Consider the following 24144-nt stretch of genomic DNA (forward strand, 5'->3'; position numbering starts at 1 on the left):
TGAGTGTCGGGACGGGGCCACTCAACTGAAAAGCAGGATGTCTGCAGGGGCGATAGTATGCCCCCGAACTCCTGGAATACCTCTTGGCACTTCCTGGTGGACACAGAAACCCCGGAAGGTGTCTCAAAAGGAAAGGGGGAGTGGAAGAGAAAGAGACAAAACACTGCCACATCTTGCCGATCCAGCCAGGCACCTTTTATCTTCGGGCGGCAGGTCGTTGTTGACAGAGTGATAGTAGAGTTAGTGCACTCAACTTCCTTGAAAATGAATCTCTCTTTCTGATACGGCACGGGACCAGTAGAAGAACATCGGGATGCTCCAGCACTTTTCTTGGATAATAATAACTGTTGGCACAATTACTAACACTACATTACCAAAAACCCAAACTAAGTACCATAACAATAAGTACTGCGACAATAGGGCTGGCTTCACAGAGATTCACTGTTGCACACTACAATTAGAATTGTGGTTGCACTTATCATGCACAAGAAACACAAACAAGGGCATTATTTATATCACGTATAACTTTCCTGCATGCATAGGGTTAAACTAAAAGGAACAAAAACAATCCAAGAGTTATGCTATTAGAGAAAGAAAAGTCACGTAAATCTCTTTTAAAATTGCACTGTCACTTTTTGTAGTACTTGAGCTCAAGCAGATTTCCTAAAGCACATTTAGGCAAGTAACTACAATAAATAATGTAGAATGTTCAGAAAGGCATTTGTCTCTTTAAGATAAGCACTCTGCCAAAATACGAGGTCTGAAATACACCAGCTGTTCTAGGAAATCGCTGCGCTCAAAGGACAAACTCCCAGGAGAATACTAGTTGCTTAGCTGCAGTCTTTTCCGGAGTGCTGGAGGAATGGCTGTTGTCAGCTGGTACAGGCATGAAGAAAAGAATTGCCTCAAAAGTCCTGAATACGAGGATGACAGCAGGGGCTGGACTGCCAAATCAGATGCTGAGATCAGGAAGCAAAACAAAGCTAAGCAGGGAGGCATGCTTAACTCTGCTATTTTATAGCCAATCAGGAAAGCAGTTGAGTTTCCACATGTGGATGAGTCACCACACCTAATTAGAAGCACATGTCTACACCACACCCAATTAGAAGCACATGTCTACACCTGCTCACATTAGCAAACAAGCATTGGTAAAACAAGTATTGATAAAACCAATTGTGTAACACAGCACATTATGGCCCTCATTCTGACCTTGGCGGTCTTTTCGCGAGACCGCCGAGTTACCGCCGCGGTGAAGACCGCCGACCGCGGCGGTATGCCGCTGTGCGCATTCCGACCGCTGGGAACGTTCCGCCGGGAAACCGCCAGCAGCCACACTGGCGGTCGGCGGAAAAGTGGAGACTGGTCAACCTCCACCGCCACGCCAGCAGAACACCGCCCACAGAATTACGACCCACATATCTGTGTGGCGGTCTTCTGTTGGCGGTGTTCTGTTGGCGGTCACCTCCCCATGGCTCCCGTCGCCTCCCGGAGGACCAACGCACAAGGTAAGTTGACCGTCTGTGAGGGGAGGGGGAGGGGGGGTGTTGTGTGATGTGGGCGTGCATGGGGGTGTGAGTGTGTAGAGGGGGTGTGTGAGTGCGTGTATGCGGGCGGGGGGTGCTGCTGTGTCTATGGGTAATGTGTGCTGTTCGGCAGGTGCGCATGTCTGCATGTATGTGTGCGGGTATGTGTCCCCGTTGTGTATGTGTGTGTAGGGGGTGTGTATATGTGCATGTTGGGGGTGTGTGCATGTCGGGGTGCATGTATGTGCATGTTGGGGTGGGGGTGGGGAGGGGGTTCGTACCACCTCTGGGGGGTGGCAGGGGGGTGGAGGGTGTGGGGGGAGGACTCGGGTGGGTAGTGGGGGTTGGGGGAGACCCCTATCAGTGCCAGGGAAGGAATTCCCTGGCCCCGATAGTGCTTACCGCCATGGTTCGCATGGCGGTTCCCGACCGCCAGAAACCGCGGCGGTAGGCAGGGTCATGATACCGTTGGCGGTCTTGGGACGACCGCCGGGCCGGAGTGCGCAAACTCCAGCCCGGCGGTCATGACCGCCGTGGCGGTCGGAGTGGGGAAGTGGCGGTCGATCGCGGCGGTGACCGCCGCGGTCAGAATGCCATTTTTCTGACCGCCGGTCTGTTCGCGGTCCGACCGCCGCCTCTCCGCCGACCGCCAAGGTCAGAATGAGGGCCTATGTTTACTTAGAAACATGAAGTTTTAACCAAGAACAGAGATATGATTTAACCCTAATCCCTGGGGATGCTGACAGATAACGCAGGAGGCACCTTGGGGATTCCTGACACTGAGGAAGCATACAGGACACAACAATTGTGTGACATTGATGTTGTGGATACTTACCAGACTCCAGTCCCCTAGGTATTCCAGTCAGCCCCTCAGGATGCAGTATATCCAAGACCTTCTCCTCCAAAGATGTGAACATCTCTTGTGTGTGGATGGCTGCCCACTGAGTTGACCCTGTTGACTATCCTTTGCCATAACTCCATTTTCCTGGTAATTGATGTTTGCTGGACCTTTGCTCCAAACTGTTGTCGCTCTACTCTAACAATTTCATCTACCATGACCATCAACTCATCGTCGGTGAATCGTGGGTGCTTTTTTGGGGACATTGTTGTGATTGAGTTGACGGTGTCGGGGTGTTATATATGAAAGGTGCAGTGTTGGGTGATTGATTAAATGTGGGTGGTGCGTTGTGAGGGATGGACGGTTGTCATGGAATGTATGTGCTTGTTATGTGTGTATTGTGTTCTTTTAGCTGGTGTGTGATGTGTGTGATGTGTGTGTGCCTATAGTGTTAGGGTGCTCTAGCTGTGTATGTACATGCTCTCTGTTTCTCAGTGTTGCGGTTTTGTTGCAAAGGATTGTGAGTTGTGTGTGGGTGTGTAAGGGTGAGTGTATGTGTGTCAGGTGTGTGGTATTCAAACCGTCCAATGTAGTGTTGTGTTCTGTCAGTGGTGGTTTCTGACTGCGGCGGCTCGCACTGCCAATGTTTTACCACCATGGAAGAACCGGTGTGGTGTTTTGTGGGTCGTAATCTGGTGGGCGGATTTGTGTCGGGCCGGTGGTGCTGGTGGTAGAACCACCTCCTTCCCGCCCTCCAGTGTCCTTGTGGTTTCAGAATTTTGGCTGTTTTTTGGCGGTCTTCACTGTGTGGGTCGTAATACGGCAGTCGGATGACCGCAAACATGGCGGTCTTTTGGCATCCACCACTGCGGCGGTCTTGTCAAAAGATGTCACAGTAATTTCTGGTTCTGCATCCATTTTGTTGGTGTTTCCGAAATATTATTCAGCTCTATATTGTGAAGTAGGCTCTCCTTCACAAGAAGCAGTCAATGGCTCTCAGCAGGCAGGGAGTTTACCACACACAATCTCTCAATGTGAGGCGCTGAATGCCCCAGTCACAGCGATGGAGATCAGGAAAGCCCTCTTTCAGTTGCCTTCTGGAATGGCATTGGGCCCGGGTTGTATCCCAGTTGAATTTAAAAAAAAAGTAGTCCCTAAAATAAATAGTTTCTAGTTTCCTTCTTTTTTGTCGTGGGTGCCAACATGAGGTGAGGCATATACTGCAGTGTTTGTTAAAAAAAAAAAAATACCCTTCATTGTGCCTCACATTTCCCCATTTCACTGGTGAATTCTGACACCAAGGGGCATATTTATGCAATGTTTTCACCGAATTTGTGTAATTATTTATGCGCAAATTCGGCACAAACTTAACTCCATATTTGTATTTTGGCGCTAGACGTATTGGAGTTTGCACTATTTTTTGGATGCGTGAACCTACCTTGCGTCAGTGAGAAGCAAGGTAGGCATTCCCATCCAAAAAATGGTGCTATCCCCATGGCGCCTTATTTATCCCCCTTGAAAAATTGATGCGTGGGATGCGGCCCTAAATAATGGCGCTAAGCTTGCTTAGCGCCATTATTTAATGCCTGGGTGAGACCAGCCGTTAGGGGACCTGTGGACCCATTCCCATGGTCAAACACCATGGAATGGGCCCACAGGTGCCCACCCCAAGCCTCAGGAACACCCCCACATACACCAGAGGATGGGGGACCCCATCCCAGGTAAGTATAGGTATTATTATTTTTTTGAAGTGCTATTGGGGGCCCTGACAAAGGCCCCCCCTGCATGGCACTGGATGCAATGGCCATGCCCAGGGGAGACTGGTCCCCTCTGCTGGCAACTGGGGTGGTGGGCATGACTCCTGTCTTTTCTTAGACAGGGGTCATATTTTAGGTTCATTGTGCACCTGGAAATGACGCAAGGCTGGTTAGCAGCATTTTTTTTGCTGGTAACCAGCTTAACGTCATTTTTTGACGCACAACCTCCTAACCCCATACTGCCACCCCACATGGCTAGCATAATTTTTGTTGACACTAACCCAAGCTTAGCGCTGGCTTGTGCCATTCCATTAATATTGCGTCCAGCTGGCGCTCAGGAATGGTGCAAGCCGGCGGTAAACTTTTAAATCAGTTTGCAGCTGTCATTTACACCCTAGTAGATACCATGCATGGCTTTATCTCAATAATGGATGCAACATCTCATATCAGTGTATGAGAGAGCCTGCAAGGATGATATTGCTGGATATAGAGAAAGTGTTTGACAGGGTCTCCTGGGGTTGGGCAACCATTTTATAACCTGTATCAAGTCCCTCTATATCTCATTGGCAGCACGAGTAGCAAGTAGGGTAGCCTGTCTGATAAGACTGATTTATCAGGGAACAAGACAGGGTTGCCCTTTCTCTCCTCTACTCGGCTGTATTTCGAACATTACTAAAGTCTCTCGACTGCATACCTTAATTTCAGCTTAATATGTTTATGTTGCTACAAATGGCTATGTCATCCGCCTATGCCTATGCATATCAGGAGAAAGGTCTCACTACTATAGAACCAGCTGCTTTGCAGTTTGTCAAGGTTTTCAGATGTAGGCTAAACCTTGAAAAAAACAAACAGTTTATTACAAGTGTGTCCCCAAAACATCCAAGTTTCCCGTTATGTTAGAGCAGCTACATGGCTAGGAATACATATATGTTGCACTATAAGGGATATAATTAGCCTCAATTGCAGTGCACTGTATATTGAATCACTACCAGTCTTTTAGAAATTGGATAAACTTCATTGGGGTTAACTGGGAGATGCGTCCTAATTAAAATGGTTATTCTGCCATGTTTTCTCTGTCTGGTCAGATCTATACCACTATATCTTCCAAAGGCCTTTTTTTAAAAGGGTTGAGGCAAACTGGCAGAAATGTATATGGCAGTATGAACATCCTCGATGTGCCATTCACAGGACATGGGTGACATGAAGCTCCCCTCACTCTGGCTGCATTTAATTTCTTCTTTTGTTTTTAGGTTCTTACCCATTATGGGCTTATGCGAATGGCAGCTGGCGGTTCTGTATCCTGATTACCGTACTTTTAGCTGAGAGCAGAAGCCCTCGCTAGCTCTGATAGATACAGTCACAACTCACTTGCTGGATTTCTATTAGAGAATGGTGTAGCATCTCTAGGTTTAAACAATATGGCCCTCATTATGAGTTTGGCGGATGGTGGAGGCCGCCCGCCAAACTCATAACGCCACTAGACTGCCATTGCTGGCTAAACCTCGACGGCCCTATTTTGAGTTTCCTGCTGGGCCAGCGGGCAGAACCACCAGTCCAGCGGGAAACAGGGCCGTAACATTGCAGACGGCTTGTAATCGACCCGGCTGCAATGTGGCGGTGCGGCGGGTGCAGCAGCACCCGTTGCGCATTCCACTGCCTGTAATTTGGGCAGTGGAATGCACGACAGGGCTGTGCATGGGGTTCCCTGCACTGCCCATGCCAAGTGCATGGGCATTTCAGGGCCCCCCAGGGGCTTCCTGACACCCCCATTCTGCCAGCCTTTCCATGGCAGTGTAACCACCATGGAAAGGCTGGGGCTATGGGGACTCGTAATCCCCAGGGCAGCGCAGCCCTGGAGGATTACAATCACTGGGACTGTCAGGCTGCAGGCTGGTGGCAGCTTGGCGTTGCCGGCAGTCAGACCATGGCAGCTCCGCCACCGTCATAATAGGGTGGTCGGACCGCCCTGTCTGTGCAGTATGACCACCATCGCGAGTGTGGCGGTCTTGAGATCGGGACACTCGTAATGAGGGACTATATGTCAGTAGGGTGTAATCCTTATATCCATGCACAATGGTCATATATGGCTCTGGCAGCTCTTAGGAACCGAACAACTCTGTCAATTGTACCTAGATAGCACATTAATGCCATTTGAGGAGCCAGAGAGTGTTCAGCATGCATAGGCAAGGCATTTAGGTATCTGCTGCTCAGGGATGTTATCTTTCACCTTCCTGTTAATGATGTTGCTTTAGAGCAAAATTGGGTTTTGGATCACTTTGCATTTTGCCTAGGCATGGCCATACTGGGGCTTTTCATCAGATTTGACTAAGTAGTAGGCCATGTTAACATGACTTTGGGCGACTGGAAAAGAAGTGGTCAATGAACTTGGGTCTTCCTGTTTCTCTTGAACATATTAGGGTTAGCAATCAGCTGACTGAAATATTCTCAATGTATTTCACTTGAAAGCTCATTCATTTAGGATTTTATATGACATGTAGTATACCCCATATAGACTGCTTAAAATAGGCTGTAAGGAGCCATATAACTCCTTTTTGTCCTAAGGGCCAAGAGCTGGCACAACTCATGTTTTTACCACTTGCCCAATCCTATTATCATTCTAAACTGCTGTATGTAATAAATTGAAAAATTTGCTAAACTTGAATGTTTCTTTTGACTCTAAGCTAATTATGCTGGGTCATTCACCTAATATACATCGCAGTCCTGCTGGGGACTATTTTTTGCTATTACAGTACCAAGATTGTGCATAGCAAGAACATGGTTACAAAGTGAATCGCCACGCCTAAAGCATTGTGGCAGGAATTTATTTTTTCTTGTGGTCTGGAACTCACTAGAATTCAGAATAATCCTAGTAGATATCAGTATTCAGAAGACCTGGGCACCAATCAGGGAACGGTTCACCTCTTCTGTCCCTGGCTGCCTTCATAAAATAATATTAAATGTATTTTTTCACCTATGTCTATTTATTTTTGTAACTGATGTATGGTAAATGAATTCTTAACTTTTCAAGTTACTGTGATTATTTATATTTTGGATCTGTATGTGACATGTAACCTGCGTAATACTTTTAAAAGTAGTTTTAAAACAGTTGTTGGAAACAATATCATGTTAATAGATATAAAGCATAAGGGCCTTATTTAGAGTTGGGCGGACTCCGTCACAAACATGGCAGATGGCCAATCTACCGTATTTTAAGTTCATTAAAGCCTATGGAACTTGTAACACGGCGGACGGGATATCCACTGTGTTTGTGACAGAGTACCTAATTCGTCAGACTCTAAGACCCAAATTCATGGGCATTGTGGCGCAGGGCAGTGTAGCAAATCTTCTTGCTGCGCTACGTCACAGGGCATGGGGCTGGAATGCACTGTATTTATCCAATAGGGTGCATTTTTGTACTGTCCCCCTGTGCTGGCACATTTTGGCAGCCATGCGCTAATGGAGGCACCCTTGTACTATGGTGCAAAGGTGCCTGTGTTTTAGGCAGGATTGTTTCTGTGCAGGCAGGGACACCTTGCTGCACAAAAACAATCCTGGGACGTTTTTTCCTCTTTCTGTGTGTGCTGCATAATGCAGCATACACAGAAAGAGGAAAGAACAAGCAGAAATAATTATGTTTCTCCTTGTTATGCCTCTCCTGGGGAGCATATCATTTTGGTGCATTCCCAAGTTTGAAAACTTCTGTAAATATGGGAGCACATTAAAATCTATGGATGTTGCTTGGGAACACCCACACAACACCCATAAAAACCCCTCCCTGGTGCAGAGTAATGTAACACAGAGATTTGTGCTGTGTTACATTACTCGAGATTTATGAAGCCACGCAGGTCCACGCAAGGTGGCCTTGCGTGGCTTCATGAATCTCATTTAAGGTTTGCATTGCTCTTTCACCACATTGCGTGGTGCAAGAGCGACGCAAACCAGGCCATAAATAGGGCCCAGTATATTGTGTGCTATAAAACTGAATACCCTTTAGTTGGGTCATTGTAACACCTGTTACTTCCAGCGCTTAGAAATAGTGTATTCTGCTATACAAAAAACTATGCTTACTTCTCTACCTTAATTGACTGTGTATCCAAAAGGAACCAGAGCCCCCATTCTTGTGGATCGATGTTGCAGTTACATTTGAGTTCCCTTTGTGTTGAGTTTCATGTTCCTTGTAATACCCACTAATACCATATGGTGTAGTAGTGCTATAGAAAACTGTTAAATAATGCATGCATAGAATCATTAATAATATCATTAAAGTTTCATCAAACTTTTGTCCTTTTCAGATTGCTTAGCTATTTATTAGCGTGATCTAAAGCCCTGAAATATCCCCTACTGACCACTTAAAAGCAGTGGCCTACAAAGTTAAGCCAATATCTAAAGAGGAGGTGCTAGGCAAAAGGTAGTTTAGTAGTGAGGAAGAGAGAGAAATAGCAGAGACTGTGGGTATGGCCTGTATGCTTACGCCACAAATTATGTTGCAGTCAATAGTTTTATTTCAAACTATCAACCTGTCCCACTGAAGCCTACCTTCATAATATTATAACCAGCGGGTGAGACTCCCAAAATATATATTCCTGTTTGTGGCTCTTAAAAGTAAAATGTGGCCATGCTGTAAGATGAGTGCGGGCAGGAGAGTGGAGTGGGTCGCAAATGATAAAATACAAATGCTGGGAGTGAGAGGAGGTGTAATTAGTTTTTGCAGATGAGAAAATATGCAGAAAAAAAGAATGTATTCATGTCTAAAATAAACTATATAAACCTTCATACCTACAGAAAAGGAAAGGAAGCAATATAATAGCTACTTGCATAAATATTTAAAATGAGCTAACACAATCAAAAACTAATTTGCAGATAGATGGACAACTTGTCAGGATTCAGAAAGTGCTGGAAAAAATCAGTATCATTTTCAGTTTTAAACCCAAGTTCCAAATTCTGCTAAACATCTCTATCTCTAGGTTCTTCCAGACCAACATTGGAACATTACATGAATAACACATTCTATAACCTTGTCACAAAATCAACCTTTGTCTGCATTCCGTGACCCAGAGTCACATTCTGAGAACAACCAAAGGTTGAATATGACTGACTACCACATTCATGATAGTCTTACTTACAGAATCCAAGAAGCAGTCGTGAATACACACAAAACCTCCTGGCTTGTACAACCTATAACAAAGTGCATGAGTGCCAAAGCATCTGAATGATCCAACACAGACCATAACCTTTCAGCATTTTAATAAAATAATTAGATAATGCTGCTCCAGTTGCAGGATCTTAAATCAGCTGTTCAACATCTAGCACCTTGGCTCTAGGCAGCACAGGGCATGAATGTGCCATATAATGTCAAATATGATCCATTCCTGCCTTCTCCCTGTCACACAACACAGCGCAGTGCAGGACCTTTTGATATATCTGCCCCCCAGTATCTAAATCAAAATACTTTTCCAACGAACAACACAGGACCTTCTATACATGTTTTCAGGCAACCCTATGTTCACAACATGTAGAACAAGATGACGGCCACTGACTCTCTTACAAGTGGATTGGTCCCCAACTTGTTGGAGGAAGCAGTGATTAAGCCTCTTAAAAAGTCCTATTTAGATCCATAAGACGTTTCGGCACATCTCTCTCCTTCCTTTTTATCTATGTTCCTTGTAACATTTTTATTTTATCAACTTCAGGAGTATGCAAAAGCTAATGACTTACTTGACTCATCAAGCATGTTTCAGGCCAGAACTGCTAGTGTTAACAATTCTGGATGACCTACATCATACAGTGAATACTGGAGGTCCAGGGGCTCTTCTACCCCTGGGCTTCATGGCTGCATTTGACACCACTGACATATTTTGATGCTAAAAATGGCCTAACGTTCTATCAATGGTACAGCCTTGTCCCCACAGGGGACCAATCTGTCTCCCATTTTCTTGAATATATCTATGCTGCCACTAACACATCTCTTACACCAGCTCGGGACCAAATACATCATGTATACCAATGGCAGTACCCCAGACTCATAAATAACCGTCACATGGTCCCCCAAGACCGGTAGGGCTTCTGTTTACGAAAACAGGCTTTCATGGGACTGCCCTCTCTTCCTGTCAACAAGCGAGGCTGCCATCAGCCAGAGATGAAGCCTGAGCCATGAATTGTGCTCCCCAGTACCCTCCCTGCTCAGCCCTTCTCGTGTTTTCTACTACCAGTTAGCACCTGGGTGAGAACACATTCTAGTGTACGTGCCCCCCTCTCCCTTGCTGACTCTTGTCCTCTGATTATTATATTATCACTGGAGTCGTTCTGTTTTTATGACCCTCTCTGTGTCTCCTCCCCATCACCCCTTTTCTCTGTCTGTTATGTTGCAAAGCAACATGTGTAAAAAAACATTGACAAAGCCAATAGACCTTGCACAGGCAAAACCTATTGGCTTTGTCAATGCTTGTTTTTTTAATTTTTTTACTGTTCCACACCTCTCAAAGAAGCACACATTTACCAACTGATTTAGAACAAGATTTCTGCCTTCTACGTAGGACAGTGATTTAAAAGAAAGATTTTATCCAGTCAGCAGAGAAGGCTCCTTGGCCAATGACTGCTCTCCAGGCCCTTACTTTAGTTATGAAGGACTGCTCTAAGATTTTATTTTTTTAAGATATATTTATTAGCTTTTTTCTCACACAAAACAACAATACAAATATAATATTGTAACTTAAAGCAGGAGTCAGTTCCACCAAATATTGTAACATTCCCGGATTTCCTTATAATTCCGATCTGGAAAATTATTCATAGTTGGCGTGGTTATCTAAAGAAGAATTAAGCATTAAGTGTTTCACATACAGTAAGATATATAAATGCTCAACTTGAATCCAGCAAACTATTTACACGATGGTGACTAACAAGGGCAACTGTCCGCTATGAAAGGAGAGAGGTCCCGGTGCCCGGTAATTATACACCCACACTGTCCACATGCTTTTCAATTCGAGGTTGTCTGGAGGTCGCCTTGACTATAAGGGCAGATGTATTATGGTATCATCACGTTCCACCCAGCACAGGGTCAGCTGCATATGACCACTATCTGGTCTTTATACTATAGTCGTCTCTGGGCTTGAGTCGTCCACTTCATACCTAGTGTCGGTGAGCAGGCCTGCTGTCTCAGTGTGCCTACCACCATTCTCAACTCACAACCAACTAGTACCTAGATCAATCCCAGGAGGGTTCCTCTTCACTATCTCGCTGTTCCCATTTTCCTATGATCTCCTCCCATTGGGGCACGATGGGTTTCTGATGCATTCCCTTCGATTCATCACGCCTTAGAACCTGTAGTTCAGCCCTTGCCCAACGCGAGACATCACGTCTCCATACCTCTAGAGGGGGGCATTCAGGTGATCTCCACCCTAATGCAATTTGTCTCCTATAAAGTACTAATGGCAAATCTAAGAATCGGGCAGTCACCGTTTTAACAGCTACCCCTGGGTGGAGGCCCAACAGGCACACCGCAGGCGTAGGGGCCAAGCCGACTCCCAGTGCCGTCTCCAAATCTCGTATTACACCCTTCCAGGACAGCTGTATTCCCGGACAGAGCCATAACATGTGGTCCAAATCTGTGTCCCGGGCCATACATCTGGGGCATGATCTTGATTCACCCCCATAAATGATATTTAACCTGTGAGGGGTGAGGTACATTCTATGTAAGTAATTATATTGTATGTGTCGTAAGCGTGTATTCCTGGATACTATCCTAGGACGTGCTAATGCTCCCCCCCACTCCGCCTCCGTTAGATCAACCTCCAATGTCTTTTCCCAGCGTTCCCGTAACTGTTGTAAGGGGGTCATTATGCATTCTATCTGGGCCTTATAAATCGTAGTGACCAGATGATTATCTCCACAAGAGGTCAAGAGGAGGTGCAAGATCTTGTGTATATCAGGTTCTGCATTAATCGTACCCCAGTGTTGCTTAATGCGGTGAGATAAATATTGATGGGACAAAAACTGCCCAATCGGTACCCCATCGGTTTCAGTCATATCTGCGAACGACCGTAATACACCGGTTCGAAAGAAATCTCCCACAGTCTCAATCCCTGCTCTCGCCCAGGTCCCCAGACCACAGCTCATCCGTGATCCGTCCATAGGGTATTGCACTAGTAGTGACAAAGGTAGGGTCGGGGAATAAGCCATCCCCACCCCCACTCGCCATGAGCAAACGCCTCCAGCAATCCATTGCAACTCTCAGTAGGATATGTTCCTCCCTATTTGCCCCTAGTCGAGCCGTCATATGTGCTAGTATCTAGTCGCTATCCTTCACTCCACTGATAGTGTATCTATCCAAATAGCCTTCCCCTGTAAGCCACCTGACTATCCATTGTAGCTGACAAGCTATGTAGTATAGTTCAAAATCTGGGACACTTAGGCCCCCCATGAGGGTCGGCCTACAGAGAACAGGGAGTGAGGTACGCCTACGGCCTCCATCCCAAACGAGATCTCGAAGCAACGAGTTTAGTTTGTGGAACCACGCCATAGGTATAGACACTGGTAAATTAGTAAAGAAGTAGAGGAGGCGCGGGAGCATTATCATTTTGGATAGAGATATCCTAGCTGATATGGTTAGCTTAAGAGATCTCCAGAAGCCCACAGACGAGCGAAGCGAGCGCAGTGCTCTGCCTACATTACGCTCACGAAGATCTTTCAAATCATGAAACACTTGTATTCCCAAGTATTTAAAGGTGCGTGGGCCCCATACCACATCCTCTGGACATGCTGCGGGACGTAGACCTCCTGCCGTCAATGGAAAAACAAAGGTCTTGCCTCTGTTCAAACGAAGTCCAGGGAGACTTCCAAAATTATCTAATTCCCCAAGAGCCCAAGCCAGTCCAGTCTCACCATCTCTTAAATATATGAGGACATCATCCGCATAAAGCGAGATAATGTGTTCCCCCTGTCCCCACATCACTCCTCTACCTCTACCCTCCAATCGCAGTCGGGCTGTCAGGGGTTGAATAGCCAAGGCAAATAACAATGGGGACAGTGGACACCCCTGTCTAGTGCCCCTGTAAACTGTATGACTCTGACACTGATCTACCCGTCCTTACCCTCGCTAACGGAGAAGCATATAACAGGTCTACCCAGCGCACCCATTCCGCTCCCAGACCCATCCGGAGCATGACAGTCCGTAAAAAATCCCTTTTCGAAATCTATGGCCAACAGGGTTGCCCCTGGAGGTTTCTCCGTACGTGGCATATGTAGGAGGGCAAACAGGCATCTGAGGTTCAGGGAGGTATTTCGTGCCGGGATGAACCCATTTTGATCTCCATGTATTAAATTGGGAATATATTGGAGAAGTCGATTAGCCATGAGTTTATTTAAGATTTTAAAATCGCAATTCAACATGGACAATGGGCGAAAGTCGGACACCGATACCTCGCCGGAACTCCGCTTAGGCAGGGGGACCACCAGGGCTTCCCTCATGGAAGTGGGAAGAAACCCCCGCTGGAATGCCTCAGAGAACATCTCCACCAATCTAGGTGCAAGGAGTGCAGAGTACTTCTTATAGAAGTCCATTGAGAGTCCATCAGTACCCGGGGCTTTCCCAGCTGCCAGTTGGGATATAGCATCCTGTACCTCCTCCAACGTCACTGGGCCACCCAGACAGTCCCTATCGTCATTCGTCAGAGGGCTTAGTGGTAGTGAGTGTAAATAGGCCAGGGACTGATCAAGTCCCAATATGTTCGGTCGTCTATATAGAAAAGTGTAATATTCTCTAAAGGCGTCATTAATTGCTTTAGGCGTACACCTTAGCTCCCCCTTCATATCTCGCACATTCACTATGGGCGATCTCTCACCTCCTGGTCTCACCAACCACGCTAACATCCTCCCGGATCTGCCCTCCTCCGATTGCACTGATGCTAAGTATCTTTGCACACTATGACATCGTAACTGTTCTTCAATCTGGGAATGTAAAGTCCGTGTCTCACTGAGTTTATCTCCTACCCCTCCTGCACCGTTCTCAGCTCTCTCTTCCATGTGAATAATTTTTTCTAATTTCATCAGTTCCCATTCTAGTGTGCGTTGAATCCCAACTGACTGGCTCATACAGTGACCTCTCACCGCTATCTTGAGTGTTTCCCACTCCACGCTCCTGGATGATGCAGATCCCATATTAAAGGTGATATGATCTGTGATATAGGAACAGAGTGTTTCCCTGTATGCTTGGTCCTCCAAGGCTGAAGTGTTTAGTCTCCATAATGGAATGGGGGGTCTATCTTCAGAGGGCCGCCATGTAAGTAATAAGGGATTATGATCTGACAACGTACGTCCCAAATATTCAGTGTGAGTTACATGCTGTATAATATTGACAGAGCAAAGTATCCGATCTATTCTAGTGTGTAACCGGTGCAGGTTAGAGTAAAATGAGTAGTCTCTGTCCGTAGGATGTTGAGCACTCCAAGCATCTATCAAGCCCCAACCCTGCATCCATTCCAGTGAGTATTTAGCTATTTTATGAGTTATTGCTCCAGTGAGAGGTGGAGTGGAGCGGTCTAAATCCGTGTCTACCACACTATTGAAATCCCCACCAAGTAACCGCTCCCCCCGCATTGGCGAGTAAGATGACCGGACAAACATTGCATGAAGAATATCTGATCTTGATTAGGGGCATATACACTACAGATAATAATCGGGATTCCATGAAGCAGCCCCTCCACTACAACAAACCTGCCCTCTTGGTCAACATCAGTGTTCTTAACCTCAAAGGGAACTCCCGGTTTTACCTATATCAACGCTCCCTTGGCATAAGCGGAATACTTGGTAGCAAATACTTGTCCCCTCCATCTACGTTTCAATTTAGCTATTTCAGGAGCAATGAGGTGGGTTTCCTGCAACATAGCTATATGTACACCCCGCCGTTTCAAATATGATAATATCTTATGTCGTTTAGTGGGCGAACGCATACCCCTGATGTTCCACGTCAGGAACGGAGTACAAAAAGTAGGTCAACTCCCCTACTCCCCAGGTCACCGGATCCCTCCCCTTGGCCACTAAACTGCGTATGGAAAATTCTTAGTACCCCCGTCACCATCAATAAACACAATTGTAAACCCCAACACCCATTCCCCAGGGCGCCTCTCCAACTGTAGGTTGCCCAATAAACATTGCAACAGTGCAGTAATATCAACAAATCAGAAAAAGTTCTCGCCATTCCGTTTTGAATGGTCGAGAAACCAGTAGAGCGGGTGGCCACAGGTAAGTCCGCAGAGGCCTGCCATGAAAGACCTCCACTCCGTAAGACCAGACTGAAAGTTATTTAGACAAGTTCATCAGCCGTTTGCGGAGTCACCTTAGGGGCAGCTCTGGAGCCACCAGAACCCTCCTCGGAGGACACAGATGCACGATCCGAATCTCCCCCGCTGTTGTCAGCCGAGGGTGACCCACCACACACGGAGGCCGCTGCATCTAACGCCTCCCTCCTTCCTTCTGGGCTACGGTCGGTCTCGCTGGTGGTCGATCCCTATTACGCCGCCTCTTCCGTCCTCTATTACCAGCCCGATTGGCCTGTTCTCCCCGGCTGCGCTGACACTCTGTCAACCCCTTTGCCTCTAACCAGTCCCATGCTTCCTCAGGTGTCTGTAGGAACTAAGTTTTATCAGCTAGGATAACTTTTAACTTAGCCGTGAAGAGGAGGGAGTACTGCATCCCCACCTCCCGGAGGGCTTTTTTAACTGCCATGAAGGAGGCACGTTTCATCTGTACATCCAGGGTAAAGTCAGGGAACAGCGTCACAGTGCCATTTCCCACCGCGATGGCCGGACCTCTCTGGCCCTTTGTAATAAGAAGTCTCTATCTCTGTAATGCATTAATTTCGCCACCACTACTCGAGGGGGTCTTCCTGGTGCCAGAGGTCTGGAGGGGACCCTGTGTGCCCTTTCTAATGAGAAGAAGGGTGTAAGGTGGTCCGGCGCCACAACTGTGCGTAGCCATCCCTCAAGAAACTCCACCATGTTTGATCCCTCTATACCCTCCGGGAGGCCAACTACTCGTATATTATTTCACTCGTTCTGTCAGAAGGGATACAGTGGCTGCAAGGCTATCGTGTTTCGGAGTGAGCTCGGATATAGTTGTTTCCATCTCCTTTACCCTGTCCACCAATTTATGATGGTCCGCTCTCAGCAACCCCAGTTCCACAGCCACCTGGTTAATGTCATGTCTCAGAGTGGTTTTCGTGTCCAGGATCTTCTCAAGGGTAGCTTGCACTGTGGGCTGTGTGAGATCCTCCATGCTCTTTTTTTCAAAGTCACTTGTGGTTTTTCGGTGCGGGACTTTACTTCTGGTCTTACTTCTGGAAGTCATTCAGGATTGGCAGGATTATGATCAAGACTGCAAGCAAGGCTGCGGGCTACTCGCTTCGTCACTGCAGATACGTGTGGGAGCACCTCTGAATGCAATTCGATCTAAAATAGCACAAGCATATATGTATTCCTGGGGTTGTTATAAACAGACACCTGTGTATCATCACAGTCTAACCAGATTCAGGAATTGCCCCCGACCAAATTGAATGAGTTACTATCCAAAAGTAAGTTCCTATAAATGCACACGGTCCCGTGCTTATAAATCACCCTGCACTAGCTATAGGAAAGTTTGGCAGTAGCAAAAACCACATAGGTAGGTGAACTCAGGTAGACACTTAGGGGATAGACAGTCTCTGCTATCAGTGTGACTTGCAAATCTCCCCCGTCACTCCAGAGGTCACTGTAACTTCATAGCTACAGGGTTTACAGCATGTATATCTCTTTCTCAGGATCTACCAATATACCATAACTTATCCAGGGGGGTTTCCCAGGCCCAAGGGTGGCAAAGCGGGTAGATGTATCCACAATCTCTTCCGCTACCCCAGTGGGTACTATCAGTGCCCCCAACTCAACCACTGGGTGTAAGGTGTTCCCGAAATGATGACATGTGCCTATATTTAGGAGACCGATCACCAGCACGTCCCGGTCAGTGAGCTAGGTTATAGGCTTGACTGCCCAGCAGCCGAACTCCGACGGTGCAAAGGTGAGGGTAAGTACCATTCCGGCTCGCAAGCTCAACAGTTTCCCACCAGACAGGTCCTAATCAATGCAATAAGGAACTATACCGGAGGGCCGGTGTTTCTCCACAGTCAACCCCGGTCTGGAGCCAACAAAAAGGACGTCCCGCTGGGCCCCTCCTCCTCACCTTAATTCTAGGGTGCCATGCAAACAGTCAGGCATCAGCCGAGGTGAGTCTAAGGATGTCAGCCCACCTCAGCGCTGCACCCCCAGTCCAGCTGAACAGTGTCTTTCAACCCCCGGGCCCTGGATCACGCCCCCGCTCCAGCCGGGCCGCCGCCGGCAAGGAAGGAAGCGAGGTCAGCCTCCCTCGCAAAGCCGCCCAAAACCTAGAGCAGCAATGCTTATCGGGTCCAATCCGCTCCTTTGCTCCAGTCACTGCACCGCTCACCGGTGAGGGGCTCCGGCTCTCCGTTGTTGCTCCCGGCTGGGTCCAAAACACGCCCAGATCAGCCGACAGGACCGGCTTCCCCACCAGAGCGAGCCGCTATGCCCAGTGACATACGGGGGGCCCCCCGGTACCTCAGCGGGCTCCGGAGCTCTTCCAGGTCCTCAGGGGCCAAGTCCGTCTCCCCAGTCAAGTCCGCCGTGCCACTGCCAATCTCCACGCATGGAACGCGGGCCTGCCCAGACCCCGCCCTAGCCGGCCCCGGAGACAATCCGGGCCCGACCCTCGGCCAACAGAAACCCTGGGTCGGTAGTCCTCTTCCAGCGGGGTCGACCTCCTTCGTGGGTCCGAACTACAGCGCCATGCACCAACAAGGTGTCCGGAGCCCCCCGCTGTGCCCGGCCGGGCCCAAACCACGCCCAGACCGTCCGGCGGGTCCCCACTCAGCGTCTCCACCGGGCAGGCCGCTATGGGCTATGGCATACTGAGGGGGTCACTGGCACCCCAGCAACCTCTGTAGCCTCCAGGAATCCTCTGGGGCCAGGTCCTACTACCTCCGTCACCGTTGATCTCCACATGCGGCGTATAGGCCCGTCGAGGCCACGCCCCAGTCGGCCGCGGAAACAGCCTGTGACCGATCCTCGGCCAACAAAAACCGGGTCGGGGGTCCTCCTCCGAGCATCCAGCGCCTCCGCACTTGTTTTATAGTCTGGGCTCGCGGAGAGGAGCAAGGAATTCAGGATTTGTTAGAGCCTCGACGCAGCTCTCTAACTAAGCGTCCGCCATGTTGGCTCGGCTAGCCACGCCCCCAAGGACTGTTTTAAGATATGATCAGATACGGAGACTGCAGTTGAGGGAGAGGGAAATTAAGCAGAATCTGGAATGGATTTTTCAGTCAGCAGAGTTCCATCCTACGACTCATCTTCAGTGTTTCTGGATCATGATGAGGGCAGTCGTGCTGTCCCTTCGCAAGCACAGTCTGCGCAGTGGAGTAACCGTAGCAGGGTAGACCAACCCTAAGTGCAGGCATATGCAGCAGCAAGCATATAAAGAGTTCTCTCATCAAGCCCCAATTTGGTGCAGCCCAAATTCCCTCGTTCACTAGTGACGCTGGATGTAATGTTGTTACAGCAATTTTTTTGCTGATTTACTAAGTCTACCTCTTTTTGGATGCTGACTTTGTAAAGGAAAGTGGTCAGCAAAAAAATTTGCATGTAGAACAATTTCTGAGGGAGCATGGAGGTTCTCCAGGTGCTCATTCAGAGCACACCAATGGAGTCGCACTTCACTTGAGGAGTTGAAGACATTTTTGGGCCTTACACTCAAAATGAGGTGAGTGCGCACACCAAGCTTGCAGTCCTACTGGTACTATGACATGGTTAGGGTAACACCCACCTTTGTACCGTACATTAGCAGAGACCGATTTTTGCCAGGGTATACTGCGTTCAGTGATAATTCTGCTTTATTGCCCTAAGACCATCCAGCTCATTACAGGTTGTTCGGAATTCGGCCTGTCATGGAACATTTGTCTGCCAGTTTTCCAGAGCTTTATACTCCTGCAAAGAATATAGCCATTGATAGGGTTCCTGATGTTGTAGAAAGGGCGGCTGTTGTTCAGGCAGCTCATTGTGAGTAAAAGAGCTTGCTATGGCATCAAGTTGTACATGCTGTGTGAGAGCTCTACTCACTCTGCGTTTACAGGGAAGACTCCACTCTAAACCCACTAGGGTCACAGGAAAGATTGTATGGAAGCATGTCCAGCCTCTCCTTCATAAAGGTTTATAACTTTTTTTGGACAACTTTTCTACAGGAGTACATCTGTGCAGTGAGCTGTACAAAGCTGGAACTGTGGCATGCAATACAACTTTGTTGTCGCCGCAAAGGATTCCCACAGGATCTTGTTTGTAAGAAGCTCCAAAAATCAGAGTCCTGCGTTGCATTCCAATGTACTGCTCGCAGTAAAGTTTTCTGATAGGTGTGATGTGTACGTGCTGACTAAAGTTCATGATGAGAGCACTTATCTGTCAAAGTTTAGGGTCAGATGGCCAAAGTTTACACGTCCACCTGTATACTTGAGTACAACAGGTACATGGGTGGACTGGACAAGAATGACCAGGTTCTACAGTCAGACAATGCGAATAGTAAAACTCTCACTTGATCTAAAAAGCTGTTTACCCACCTAGATCAGATGGCAACATACAATATGTATATTGTTTATTGTCAGACCACCACGGAAAAATACATGTCTTTCCTGGACTTTCAATTGACCATCAGTGAAAGTCTTACTGCTACAGAAGCATCAGCCTCCACATATGCTGTGGAGGACGTGGCAAGGCTGCAGGGTCATAACTTTGCCTTCCACATTCCTGCAACAGCTAGAAAGACCCAACCATGTTGTTGTTACAGAGTTTGCTCTAACCAAGGAAAGAGGCAGGAGAGTTGCTGTTACTGTCCCCAGTGCCCATCGCAGCCAGCCCAGTGTTTTCCTACTTGTTTTATTTTGTACCAGACAAGAGTGAAGTACTGAGAAATTAACTGAGGTGGAGCTGCCGTAACATATACCTTTCAATGGCTAACCACGGATACATACCTTCCATGGGCCTCTACTTCACTAGGCAAGCAGCTGTAGATTTTTTATCCTCTACTTGATGAACTTGCTTATGGCCTGCTCGATACCTTTATCCACTGTCAGAACATAATAGTTGTTGTTCTAAGGAAACCTAGCAAACTTTCACATTCTTTAAAACTAGACACCTGGGTGAATCCCGGGTGGAGTGACTTGCGTGGCTCTCACCAGGTTTGTTTTTTACTCAGAATCCCTTGCAAAACATATTTCCCTCATATTTCTGTGATGCAAAGTTCTGAAATCTGTGAGGAGTCACAAACGTCCTTCCACCCAGCATTCCAAATCTCCTGCTAAAAATGGTACCTTCATCCTTTGGTAAAAAATAAATAAAAAAATACACATTTTCCTTACATTTCCTGTACGGAAAGTTCTGGAATCTGTGGGGAGCTACATATTTCCTACCGCTCTGAGTTTTTATTTTTTCCCCAATAAGAACGGGATCCCAACTTCTGTGGGTGGGCCACAAAAAGACTTAATTGAGAGATTAGGCAATTAGCAATTAGGGTAGCTGCACGTCTGGGGCTGTGCTGTAGTGCCACCCATGCAAGCCTACAAACCAAAGACATATTTTGAAAACTAGACGACCATAGGATTCTAGGGTGGTGTGCCAGGAGTGGATCCTATGATGTTTTCTTGCTGACAGTGCCCTGAAAACCTCACCTTAGACCTGATATCACACATTTTCCTTACATGTCTGTGATGGGAACTTCTGGAATCTGCAGGCATCCACAAAAATTCTACCACCCAGCGTTACCCCACTTGTGCTGATAAAACATTGCTAAGACTAGTGTCTGACACAGAAATGGATCCAACTGAGGTTAACTGGAATCCCCTCGCAATCACTCCATCTGCCCTCTAGGGAAGCTGCTGTAGTTTCTGGGTGGGTGCATGGCCATGCCCATAGTGGGCAGCCCACACCCCTTTATTAATTTTAAAAAGAGACCCTGGTGTCTAGTGAGCTTTCTGCCCCCCTGTTGTGGCTTCTCAGAGTCAACTACCCACATCTGTCCCCAGCGTTGGCGGGGGCAGAAAGACTATCTGCACTATCTCCCTTGGTGCGGTGGGGCATGGCCATGCCCATGGTGGGCAGTCCCTACCACTTTATTTAGTTTTTTTTTTAAACTGGTGTCTAGTGGGCTTTCTGCCCCCCAACGGTAATCACCCCAGTCTGACCTCTGGGGGTGAAAGAGGGTAGGGGAACAGAAAGACTGTTACAATAGATTTTGGAGGGTGGAGGCATGCCATGACACCTAATTCTGTTCAATTTGGCCTAACTGTGTGATCCTGGGCGAATCTTTTTTCCCCTTTTGCCACATATATGTATGCTTTAGTATGTAAAATGTGCAGGGACCCAAATATACTCTTAGAAGCCTATTGATCGTGCAGCCGACTGCTATGTTTGTGGAAAACAAGGCTGACAAATCTTGATTCTGACTCGTGCCCCTTTCTTGCACCACTCTATACTTCCTGTCTCTTTATCTCACTTGTTCAAACTCTTTTTCATTACAGTTTCTCCCTTTGTCACAATGTTCCACTATTTCTCATATTCTGGGAGAAATTCTAACAATGAAAAATAGTTACAGCGTCTGTGTAGGTAAAGCAATAGGTTAGTGCTGTAGATAGCACGTACATACTAACGTCTAAGGAGGGAAACATGACCATATTACACTCCACATCTCCATCAGCCCATCCACATTTCATAAGGTGGATTTTTTTATGGGTTGAAAGCATGTCTCATATACCACACAATTTAGGTATTTGGCATTGTGTTTTATACGAGTGTTGGACCATACTTTTTGCCCCACTCCTATTTTTGCTGAATTAGTTTTTGTTAGACTTAGTACTAGTTATCAGAGGTAAAGTGTGCAAAGTGCTTGTGCTATCTTCTTTAACTGTGGTGAAATTGGCTTAGACCCAATTTGCATATTTAATTTACTTGTAAGATCCTAGTAAAGTGGTACTGATGGATCCGGGCCTGTAAATGTAATGCTACTAGTGGGCCTACAGCACTAATTGCACCACCCCACTCAGTAGACTTTTAAACATGCACAGGCCTGCCATTTCAGCTTGTGTGTGCAGTTTTAAACTGCCATTCTGATCTGGCAAAATAAACCTTTTCCCAAGCCTAAATCTTTCTTTTGAATGCATACAAGACACCCCTACGGTGGCCCCTGAACAGCCTGTAGGGTAGGGTGCTGTGTTTTCAAAAATGCAGACATGTAGTTTTAAGTTTTACATGTTATGGTAGTGAAAAACTCTTAAATTTGTTTTTCAGTACTGTAAGGCCTACCTCTCCCATAGGACAACTAACATTGGGCTACTTTACTACATTTAATAAGGGATTAGTCCATCTGTTGACAACTGTGGTGGTTAGTCCATCGATGTTTTGGTCTCCATAAGATGAAAAAGTAGCCTTGACCAATTAGAATTGAAAACGTCCAGAAAATAGCACCCGTGTCAAGTTCAATAAATATTGTGTTCATTTTTGACATTATAGTCCTCTTTATGTGCCGCCTTTTGGGAGCTATTCTTTATTTTATACAACAATGGGGCTATTTGCATTTTTATGTTGACTCATTGGCGTGAAGATGGTCCACAATTGGCGCTTATTGCTTCTAACAGCTACTTTTCTCTAAAACCTTTCATTCTTGTTTTTACGCGCTACTTTTCTCTAAAACCTTTAATTCTTGTTTCTAAGCACTACTTTTCTCGAAAAACCTTTGACATTGCATATCTTCGGTTCTACAGGATTTTTGCTGTTTTGGTACTAAATCATTTAATAATTGCACTTTACTTTTCTAAATTAGTGTGGGATTTTTCTTGTGCTGTGTTTTTACTGTATTACTGTTTGCTTATTTCTAAGCTAAGCCTGACTGCTTTTGTGCCAGGATACCAGAGGGTTAAGCAGGGGTTAAGTTACTGACATTTGTGGTTCACCGTGACAGGGTCTGTGACTGTTGCTTGAGAAGGGCTCATACCCCCTCAATCAAGAACTAATTTCTGACAATGAGTATTTATTGCCTGCTTCAAAGGCTCTCAGCAAATTGTTCTCTGAATAAGTATTCTGTTAGTGCCAGGCTGGCATGTCCTTTTTGAAGGTTAGAGGCTTTCTTCTCCTTTAATTAGTACCTCACCACAAGTAGGACTGCAGGACCCTAGAATCGGCCTGATTTGGAGTTCAATGCTTTGCACTGTACTACTCTTTGGATCGGTTACCAAAGATTTAAAAAGGTGTTCCTATAATACCATTAAAAAAAGAAAGCAAGACTTTCCAAAGACAAGAGGATGGCTGCCAGTACAAATGGTTTTACCAATTCTTGTTTCTAGTTGTCACTGGAAATAGAGAGGGGACTTCAGATCTGCATGGACGTGTATCAAAAAGTAAGCTGTGTTGAAGCAGTCATTTATTGCAGTAATTCTGATTATGCTGGGTATTTGGAAATTTCTCCATCATCTAAATGAATTGGCAGTCTTGTCTTGAAATGCACTAGTAGTTTCAAGAAAAAGGGGTTAGCTATCCCCTAGCTGCAGTATGGTTGCCTGCAACTATGGAATTATTCTCTGGTGTGGTTTCAAAACACAACACAAAACAAGCACTGGGATTACCAATAGGTCTACGTTTTTGGGGAAACATTTAGTAATAGTTGGGTGTCTGTATGTGTTGCATCCAGCTGTCCTAGATGGAAAACAATAAAGCAATAACTTGTCCTGCAACAATATAGAAGCTGACAGTAGGAACCCTCTTCTGAAAAGAAGTTAAGCTGTACCTTCAAAGACAAGTGCTATCAAAGGAGTCAGAATAAACCACACACAGCAAACTACTGCATAGTACATTCTTTTCACAATGGGACAGTAGTTAATCTCTCAAGAAAGCCTGTGTGTGCATGTCTTTACTTTGTAAACTAAAAAGCAGTAAATTCAGCATGTTACCATCAC

This window comes from Pleurodeles waltl, chromosome 6, assembly GCF_031143425.1.
Source record: "Pleurodeles waltl isolate 20211129_DDA chromosome 6, aPleWal1.hap1.20221129, whole genome shotgun sequence".
In the NCBI taxonomy this organism is placed as follows: domain Eukaryota; kingdom Metazoa; phylum Chordata; class Amphibia; order Caudata; family Salamandridae; genus Pleurodeles; species Pleurodeles waltl.